This window comes from Condylura cristata, unplaced genomic scaffold, assembly GCF_000260355.1.
Source record: "Condylura cristata isolate star-nosed mole 26May11 unplaced genomic scaffold, ConCri1.0 scaffold00001, whole genome shotgun sequence".
Taxonomy (NCBI): Eukaryota; Metazoa; Chordata; class Mammalia; order Eulipotyphla; family Talpidae; genus Condylura; species Condylura cristata.
The window spans coordinates 48,538,328-48,549,064 of record NW_004567102.1 but is presented as its reverse complement, the minus strand read 5'-3'; the positions used below and the strand labels follow the sequence as shown (position 1 = coordinate 48,549,064).

Genomic DNA, 10,737 nt, shown 5'->3' with positions numbered 1-10,737 from the left:
GGGACCTGTGTAGTGGACCATAGTCTATAAATGTACATTTATGATCTAGTTGGTTTAAGAAGTATTTATTGTGCATACTATTAAATTATTTATGTTGAAATCTTAATAAAGTATGCAACTTTTGTGAATTGTGGAATTTCTGTAATGTTTTAAAAGTGGTTCCTTTTCTGTATCATGCAATCACTATGTGACACTGCAGACAGCTTTGTGATTATTGAGTATTTAAAACTATAAAATAAGGGTCTGGCTTGTCTAGGTGGAGTGGGTTCTTGGCGGAGGTGGAGAAGTTTGGCCTGAGAAAATGATCACCAATACACATAAAGGAGACCTGGGCCCTGGGCTCCCAGAGAAAAAGAAGAAGAAGGTAGTCAAAGAATTAGAGACTCAATACTTAGTTTTAAACAGTGGCAATTATTTCACTGGAACCTGTCCAGCAAAAGCCACCACTGGGCCCTCCCTGGTGGCCAGGGGGTTAGGACGCATCACTGCAAGCTAGCCACAGCTGCTTCAGTGTGGGTTCAATCCCAGGACCTGAAGGTGACCCACATGGCATGGCAGACCTCTCCCGACTCGACTGATGCTCCCCTCAGCAGTGTACGTCGTCAGTCTGCCTGTTCTGCTCCCCATTCTGTCTCTGATGAAGCCTCTTACTACCCCTGCACCTCTGGCCCGTATCCCAGTTCTGTATGCATAATAAATAAATATTAAAAAAAAAAGAGTCACAACCCCTTAAAAGAGTATGGTACATGAGCAGATGACTGAGAGGCCACTAAGAAGAAGAAAAGAAGAAAAAGAAGGAACTCAGCACCCTCTGCAAGGAGCACCTCCAACCAGATACACTGTTACTGGCCCATTGGATTAAAACTGTCCAGCCCCAGGAGACGGGCTCTGGTCCTCTGTGTGCACAGTGGGAAGAAAAGGAGGAGGAAATCATTGTGGCTTCTGGCCATCCCCCTGGCTCCAGGGTGAAGACCTCTCCAGACCGCAGACAACGGGAGGTGACCAGAGTTGGCAAGAAACTAAAAACACACACATGCACAGAAAGGAGAAAAAGGCCCAGGAGCCTGCAACCTGAGACCCTTGGTTGAGCCAAGCCCTGGGGCTTCCTGTACCTGCTCAGCCAGCTCACTCCAGGAAGAAGTAGAAGCAGGTGAACCTCAGGGAACACTGTGTGAAGATGAAGAAGAAAAAGAAAATCCATCTAGAGGGAGACACCCCTTCAGGGCCCACTAAACTTTCTAGGTCTCTGGGAGAGTCCTAGGTAAGGCAGTAGTAAAAAGTCAAAGTCGAGGCTGCAGACTACATCTCAACAGGCGTTGGCCCCAAGATCCTGGAGAGGAAGAAAATGACCCCAAGCAACAGGCAGAGCTGACAGGCATGGGGGTGCCAGCTCAGAGAGAGAAAAACAGAGGAAAGAGCCAGTAGCAGAAAAACTTTGGGGGGTGGAGCAGCCTGGAAAAGGAGGGCTTGTTGGAAGGGCTCACAGAGACCTGGCCAGGAAGAAGCCTTGCAGAAGGCGTCCATGGTGAGTCTCTTAACACAGAAGGTTCTGAAACCAGGAAGGGGATCGGGACTCAGTTTGGCCAGTGGGTTACTGTTGGTTTTGAAAATGAGTAAAAGAAACTGCAACTTGTCAACTTACAAATGGCTCCAAAAGCCTGCCTCCACTATTCAGTACACCCTCCCCCCATCTACCCCCCACCCCCCATAATGGGAAGGGCCAAAAATTGTCCCTCAGTACGCAGGTCAGGCAGCTGGCACCCTAAGGCCCCCAGCAGATGACCTGCCGGGAGCTGCTGCGAGGGCAACCGGTTCTGGCCTCGACCTCCCCACCCCAATTAAGTCTCTCCTATTGGCAGGGACGCTTCCAAACCCATCAAGTTTAAATATTACACTCTATTGGTTTGCTTCCCCAAAGGGCTAGAACTGCTTTTATTTACTTTTGTGGATGAAGGCAACAGACATTTGTCTGGAACCGGACTCCTGGGAAGATTAGGGACAACTGCGTGGCTGTGCTTGGACACACTGTGGTGGGCGGGACCAAGAAAACACCTGAGTGTGGCTGTGCTTGGACACACTGTGGTGGGCGGGACCAAGAAAACACCTGAGCGGCTGAGTGGCGATGGCCGGTGACTACTTTCCGTGCTGAGCATATATTTGATCGGCACCTGTAAGTACCTAGGAGTGGTTAAGTGTTGGTGCATTCCGGGATAAACCCAAGTGTTTCCCTGGCGTTAATGTAGTTCATCTTTGATATTATGAAACAAGCACTATTATTAGCCTCATCTTAAGAGATACAGAAACTGAGGTTCAAGGGTGAAATAATACAATCCCCCGGTGTCTCCCCCACTAAGCCCCTAAAACAATTCGAAGTAATTGTAGTTTAGTTTACTCTAAAAAGGATTTCAGGATGAAAATAAAGTATTTTCTGAAATATGGCTTTAGTAGTGCAAATATAAAGACTAATACATATGATTAGTCTGTTTCTATGTATAAACTTATATAAACGTGAATATATAGAAGTCTGCAGTGTCCTTTTTAATTATGAATAGTTTTGTAACATATGGTACTATACATATATTGCATATATAACAAACATTATGTATTTGCTGTTATTAAGCATAATAATTAATCAGTTCTTAACAGGGATAAATTTCCAAAAGCTTGAAAATATTTTTTTAAAAGACTTATTTACTTATGCATACAAGAGCTGGGGTGTAGGTCAGAGGTGCAGAGGGGTGAGAGTTTTCACCAGAGACAGAGTGGGGAGCAGAACAGGCAGACTGACTGAAATACCCTGTTGAAGGGAGCAGTGGGCAAGACAGGCGAGGTCTGCTGTGCCATGTGGGTCAGCTCCCTGGCTGGTGATAGAACTGATTCTGCAGTGGCTGCTGGTAGCTTCATCGTGTTAAGGCTGAATGCTTCGTGCCATCAGGGAGGCCCCTCAAAAAGCTTTTCTAAAAAAAATTAAACACTTTATTATGATCCTGTGAGACAGGTGGCGATTACTATTTCACTTTAAATATAAAACATAGCCAAGTGAATGACATTTAGCTTGTAGTAACCAGAAATAAGGTTTTGGAAAGTTGCATTCTGCATTGGCCAGAGAGGTGGTGAGTTGCCTTGATACCTCCTGCTCTTTTGCATCCCTGCAGGCACAGAACAAACATCATTGCCCCTGTGGTCACTCTATCTGGTGACCGCACACAGTAGATGTATATAGTGACCACAGACTAGGTGAAGAACTCCTTTAACTCAGATTCATGATGCTAAAGGTATTGAGAATGATTGAAACACCACACTATGGAATATAAGTTGAATACATTCTATTATTGACTCAAGGGCAATGAGAGAACAAAAATATCAAAATACAAGGACACTCAGCTATTCAATTCTGGTTCCTCACTAGGAATTGAGATCTTATAATTTAGTTTCCCCAATCATTATGGGAACTATTTCTGTTGTGTCCTGGTTTTCATTTCTTCTCCTTGTTAGTTGTTTGGTTTCTCCAAGTCTTCTTTCTGTGCCATTCTGCTCTTGTCCCATTCTTTTGTGATGGAATCAGAGTTCTCCTGTTATCAGAAGGGTTTAGTTTTCTTTCACCTAGTTGCAGAGGATTTTCATTGCACCTGCGATTACTCAAAGTAAAAATTTCACTTTATATTTCCACCATCTGTTCTGCTTTTGTGGGTCATTTCCTCTAATATACTACAATATTTTTATATCCATTATTAGGTGAATATAACTTTTCTGCCTGTCTTCTCAGTTGTGCATTTCCCCCCCCATTTCCATTGAAGTTTACCTCTGTGTAAAAATGGAAAGGAAGGCTCTGGGTTCCTTAGTTTTTTTTGGCTGGAAAAAGTCATTTCAACATTGGGTTTGAACTGAGAATGGGTTTCTTCATTGGGAAGTTATGTAGATACCATTACACCTTTGGAAAAAATGGGACTTCACTGTTATTAAGGGATGACTGTCATATTTGCCAGTCACAAGGCTCAAAATTCTCCTGAGTCAGGATAGTTATTAGCGCTGTATGTAATAGCTCCGTGACAACGATGAACACAGGCAGGTAAGTTCGATATTCTGCTTTGTTTTATGAATACAGATTTTTCATAGTATGTGCTTTTAAAAATGCTTTACTGACTTGGAGAATTCTATCTTAGAAATAACTGCTTCCTCTACTTTCCTGTGATAGAAAATAGATGCTGATTTAAGAAGTTTTGAAAGGCCATAGTCCAAGAGAGTGTGTAAATAATGCCATGCTTATGTTGGAGACCTAACTCCTTTGACCTAGCATGGGCTCTGGAGCCTTTAAGGGGACTGATCTCAGAAGTCAGATGAGAAATATGTTCTTTTTAATTGCATGTTTATGAATAGACTCACTATAAAATATTAGAAATTTTTCTTCTCCAGCCACCTATCTTAAATATAAATTGAAAGGAAATTTTTCTTAAAAATTCACATAAGGCCCTCCCTGGTGGCGCAGCGGGTTAAAGCACAGCACTGAGAATCTAAGGCCGCTTCCGCATGAGTTCGATTCCTGCCTGCCCCGGAGGTGACCACATGGTGTGGCAGACCTCTCCTGACCCTCCCGCTGCTCCCCTCAGCAGTGTACTTCGTCGATCTGCCTGTTCTGCTCCCCACTCTGTCTCTGGTGAATCCTCTCACCCTCCGCATCTCTGGCCTGTACCCCAGTTCTGTATGAATAAATAAATAAATCTTAAAAAAAAAATTCACGTAAGACTTGCAAAGATAGTACAGAGGCTTTCTATAGAGGCTTCTTCATCTAGTGGTGACATCTTATGTAACAATGTTATACTTATCAAAGAAATTATTATTTGCATAATTCTATTAAACTATAGGCTTTATTGAATTTCACAGTTTTCCTTCTGTGAACGACATGTTTAAAATAATTTTTATTGAGTATAGAATTATATTATTAAAAATTTAATAAAATTATACTTTTAAGGAACTGGGTGGGCTGATGTAATCATGTGATTGGAGCTACTCAGGGAAAGTTAATGAAATTTTTTATAAAGTGAGAATATAAGGACATGGAACATCCTAATTTTGGTGTACAGAATTGAGTCTTCTGAGCAAAATATTCATTATTCTGTATAATGAATGTAGTATTTTTATGTAAATATTTTTTCCAGATGAATACAGAATCATAAAAGTCAGGAGTGAATATATGAGGAAATTTCTTTAATAAGCTTTCCTTTCATCCTGTAATCTTTCAATTCAGTGACCCTTTCATAAGTTTTTCCTTAAGCATAATGACTTTTACACATTTGCGGAATGATTTTGATTTTAATAAAGCTAGAATAATACTTGTTTTTAAAGAGTACATGAAAAAGAACAGTGAAAAATGTGATGAATCAAAAAATACAAAGGTATGTGGGGAAAGAGCAATTCTTTAATTTTATTTTTTTCATAAAATGATTTTATATCAACTCTCCTAGTTTTTTTTATTATAATAGCTTATTTTTACATAATTTTGTGCCTTTTTCCATCTCAGCTGCAATCGCCATGGGTTTCTCTTCACCACTTCACCCATGTGCCATCACCACAGTACTGTGCACTACCCCCGCACCAACCCATTTTTGATCCCATCCCCCACTCCACCCCCATAAAATGTCTTTGGTATATAGTTGTTCATTATTATCAGCCCCCCACCCCATCCTTTATGCTCCTGCTGTGAATGAAATAATCTGGTATTTTTCTTTTTATTTCTGGCTTATTTCACTAAGCATGGTCCCTTCTAGCTCCATCCATGTTGCTGCAAAAGGCATGTGTTTGTCTTTTTTGATGGCTGAGTAATATTCCATTGCGTATATGTACCACATCTTTTTAATCCAGTCTTCTACTTTTGGGCATTTGTCAACCCCCCCCCCCTAGTTTTTAGTTGTATTTGATGACCTAGCAATAGATCATCATCTTATAAAATTGAGACATTTTATAAGACCATGGCTTTGTCCCTCTTTCCCTTTTGTACTCAGTAGTTGGTAAAGATATGATACTTTGGGTCACTGACTTTTCAAAAGTTTTGTTTTCACCAATATTTAAACAGTAGACTAAATAGAACACAAAGCAACTAAATACAGCATTCCAACCAAAAAAAGAAAAGATGAGTTTCTAACTTTAAAAAGCTCCCAATGACTCAGTATCTCAAAGAAGATGTAGTCTCTGAGGCATACAGCATGATTTGAGGCTTGCTCTCATCTCTTTTAACAGTGTCATTATGAATGTGAAATTTAAATATTTACATATTTGAAATACTTTTCAAACCTTAACTATAGGAAGTATGTTATGATTTTCAATAAGAGAGATTTAAAAAATGCAAATACTGGAAGGATTCTCAGAAACATTATCAAGGTAAATCTAAGGGACGTAGATTAAGAAGTATGTGGCTGAACTTTTATTGAATCTGGCAAAGGAAGCCTTAAAATTCAAATTACAGTTCTTCATTTGTAGATGAGATATATCTAGGAGAGCTTTACAGGAAAACACGTTTTTCCCTTGCTTCCCATAAAGTTCCACTTATGAAGGTAAATTTTAAATGGTGCTGGGGAGTGTTGGGGCCAAATTCTAATTTAGGTACTCCTGCTTGGCATTCAGAGGTGTCCCAGCAGAGTTTGGCTTTAAATCTATGACTACTCCCAGAACAGAAGCCTATTTCAAAGAACTGTTGATGAAAGGTTGGCCTATGTATTGATTTTTATGTAGGTCATTGTGGAAAGACTGAAACAAAGAGGGGGGACGGAGGGGAATTCTCTTGCTCTTCCTTCCTTGGATAGTTGTGTTGGACTGGTTTCCCAGATGGGGAGGCCGGAGAGCAAGGGGGGAATGCTTTCCAAGGTCTTTTAAATATATTTTTTGTCTTTATATTTTGGCAGCTCTCTGTAGTCCAGAACTGCCTCTTTGAATCTGTAGAGCCTGATTTCACTATTGTTGCTGTGGTCAAGAAGACCTACTGTGTAGTGCATTGTTGCTAATAGCCAGTGGCAGTGCTATATAGGGGCTGTCTCTTTTGATTAGTGCTGTATTTATTTGCGGATTAGAGGAGCAACCTGTACTGTGTTCTGGAGAAATTCCTTAGCTTTTCAAAGATAAGCAAGGAGAGTGTTACTCATTTACATATAATAAGAGCTCCTCTCTGCTTCACCTAAATAAACATGTTTAGGTTAGAGCAACTAATATATGTTTAATTCAAAAGTAATTCAATTTGAATCACAAATTCTTAATGATCTTAATTGATTTAATTTTATTTGCTGGCTTTTTGGGGGAGTTTATTACATTTATTTGTTTATTTGTTTCTGGGTTGTAGAGTCAAGCTGGGAATTGCAAAGGGCTATCAGGAGAGATTGTAGTGCTTCCCAATGTGTTGAGTGCTGGGAGTAAACTGCTGTTTTTTGAATGGAGAAGTTACAGCATCCCTGGGTTACCTGAGATGAGATAACCAAGCTAACCCCAGGAAAGAAAAATCATCACGTTTTTATAGACAATAAACACTTTCCTAGGATTGTCATTCCATGCACTGTTAGGGGATTATATTTACAATGAAATGGGATTTAATGGCCAATTGCAATTATTGTCCTTTACATCCCACCTTTGCTGCCACGCTTACCCTGGCCCTGCCCTTTAGCAGATGCCCAAGGAGTCATGAGGAAAACTGAATTTTACTACGTAATCAAGGTTGGATGGGAAGCAGAAAATAGCAAAAGGAGGTAGGACAAAAGCTGGAAGTGCTTTCTTGGTGAATATATCAGTTATCTATTTGTAGGTAGCGTTTTAAAAAAGTTAACTTAAAACAACAAATAGCTGTTATTTTATAGTTTCTGTATGCTGGGAATGCAGAGGTGGCTTAGCTGGAAACCTCTGCTCTGGTTTCTCTGACAAGGCTGCAAGGAAGATGCTGACTGGTTGTGCAGTCTCATCTGAAGACTCAACTGCATCTCAAGTTCATGTATGTGGTTGCTGGTGGGAGTCACTTTTTTTCTCAGCTTCTTTCCTGTGGGCTTCCCTGTTAATTCAACTCATACAGCATGGTGCCTGACTTCTGCCAGAGTCAGTGTGGTTGACTGACATTGCCAGAACTCTCTGTCTAAGATGTTCACTGTCACTTGGGGCTAATAATAGCTGCTTCGTTAGGAGGATCCCAAAGATGTACTTAGAATGACTCTGAGTTTCAAAAGCTATGAGTATGTGTGAGTCTTTTCTGATCAAACAATATAATAATAAAAAAATAAACAGAAAACATAAGGCTTTGGAGAAGGAGCCACACAATCTTTACAATTTAGTGTCCTCTTATTTTGCAGACATGGTTGCTGCTATCAGGGATGATGGTCACATTCTGGGGGGTTTCTTGAATAATTATGGGATGACTGGAAAAATAACAGAAAATACAAGTAAATGCTTGGAAATCACATCCCAATAGGAGACAATTGCTTAAGATTGAGATGAAAAGGAAAATCATTGAGGATGGTTCCATCCTGAATAGAATGATAGTTTAAATTAAAAAAAAATCTTATTCTTCCCTTGCTTTGGTTTCATTTCCACCCAATGTGGAGTGTTACTTGATATCATGTATTGTGGTTTAATACAGCTCATCATCGTGTTTCTTTTCCATTGCAGCAAAGTGGGTTGAAAGCTTGAGGGATTTCTCCTGCAATAATTCCCCAGATCTCATTCCTGGTCAGCACCGTGCAGCTCATTTCCATTAAGCAGATAGTCCTCTTTTTTCTTCTTTGCTTCCAGACTCATAATTCTGTGCTTATCTGCACTGAACTTCATTTGCATTTATTAGCTGGGTAGGTACTTGAAATATCTAAAACCCTTTTATCTGCCTGCTTTGTTTCTCATTATTTGCTGTCTCTTCCAATTTAGTATTAGCTGCAAACTTGAAATGTTTCTTCTGAAACTGTTGTTCAGATTCTTTGCATACCAATATAGGCCTGGAACTAATGTCTGCTGAGATCCCAGACAATAACCTGAGCCTGCTTTGAAAATTGTAACTTCTCACACTTTACTTTTCTTACTTGATTAAGGTGCATGTGGATTTATTCATTTAGTCTTTGTTAAATAACTGAAACACTGAGGCTCTCCACTGTGATAACAGTTTGTCAAGGCATACAGCAATGAATAAGATAAGACCTGTTTGCCCTCATGAAGCACATAGCCTATTTTGTGTGGAGAAACTTAGGTATCACTTTACTCAGTTTTCCCAATTTTCCTGAACTGCACTTTCTTTTAATGGTGAGAAAATTTATGTTTAGAATTAGCCATCTGTACTCAGTTTAGTTGACCCCAATTTTGTTGGCAACATCCAGAGCATCACAGTCAGCAGCCAGCTGAACACATGCCTTCGCTCCATCAGGTCTGGTTGGGGTGTTGACCTTGGTCACCTCAGTGTCATAGGGCTTCGTTGCAGCCTGTTTGATCTGGTGCTTGTTGGCCGTGACAACAGTGAACATATGTGTGGTGTTGTCTTCTCTCTTCATGGCTGACACAGCAGTCGGGGGGAATTTGACGATGGCAGAGTGGTGAAGCTCCCTTCTCCCGCGGGTGCTCTTCTGAGGATTTTTGGGTTGGCTTCGGATTGCCTGAAGGTGAGTGATGTAGGGTCTTTTGTTTTGTGGCGGTGGACCCCTCCTGTGCTGCTTTCTTGGCCTTCAAAGCTTTTGCTTTTGTTTTGAGAGAGGCAGGGGCTTCCTTCTTTGTTTTTGGTGCCATCTTCATGAAAAGGTCATCTGCACTTTTGAAAGGTTTGGGGACTTCATTGAATAATATATAACCGGACACGATTAAACTCAACATTATTTTAAGCCATTACTTACTCTAGTTGGCTTTTTTTTTTTTTTTTACTACTTCACAAAGACCCATGATGAAAAATTATTTTCAGATTTTAGCATTAAGAATGTTTTCCCTAAACTACTGGTTTGTTTTTGTCTTACACTGTGATTCAGGAATAGATTTTAGGAACCTTTTCTGTGGTTGGTGCCAAATAATTTACAGGTAGATTTGCAATCTAACCCCAGAAAATGCACCAGATCAGTCTTTCAAATATGAAGCTTACTAGGAATGTTAGCTATCTCTTTTGGCTTTTCTACTTCTGCCCTACTTAGTCTTCAGTTTCCATTACTATAAGATTCTTTCCTTAACTATAAGAAAACTAAAGTAATATCTCCTGTTAGGTACCTCTTCACACTGTCCAAAACCCTTTCTGTAACATGCAGGTTATAAGTAAATAAATAATTTGTATGTGAGAGCTTGGAAGGTGACTGTGCCTCATAAGGTCACTTATCTTTCTCAATCTGCCGTTCTGGGATGGGCCTGCATGAATAGCTGTATGAACTTGAATAAGTCACTTAAGCTTATTCAAGTTCTCTGGTTCTCATATATAACTTAAAAGAATTTGATTAGACTTGCAAATTTGTTCTCAGCACTGAAATTTTGTATGTGCTCAAATAGATTTGTAATTGTGCCATCAATATGCCTACTTTATATCTTAGAACCTAGTTGACTTTCTAAGAGAGTCACTTATTGAATACCTCTCAGATACGGCCCCTCATCCTGGGTTGCAGAATTGATAGACTACATTCAGGAATGGTAGCGGGTGGTAAGTAAGACTAAGAAGTCAACCGGCAGTAAGGCTCCACAATCACAGGGCTGGGGGAGAGACAAGGGCAGGCTGCCAGGACTGCCCAGGGGAGGGGCCGAAATGAGTCTTCAGGAGCT

The 10,737-nt window shown here is 40.3% G+C and overlaps 1 pseudogene; it reads right to left on the bottom strand.

Annotated features, from left to right (window-relative positions):
• Positions 1-9,296: 9,296 nt before the first annotated feature.
• On the bottom strand, positions 9,297-9,732 carry LOC101628896 (annotated as a pseudogene).
• Positions 9,733-10,737: the final 1,005 nt, after the last annotated feature.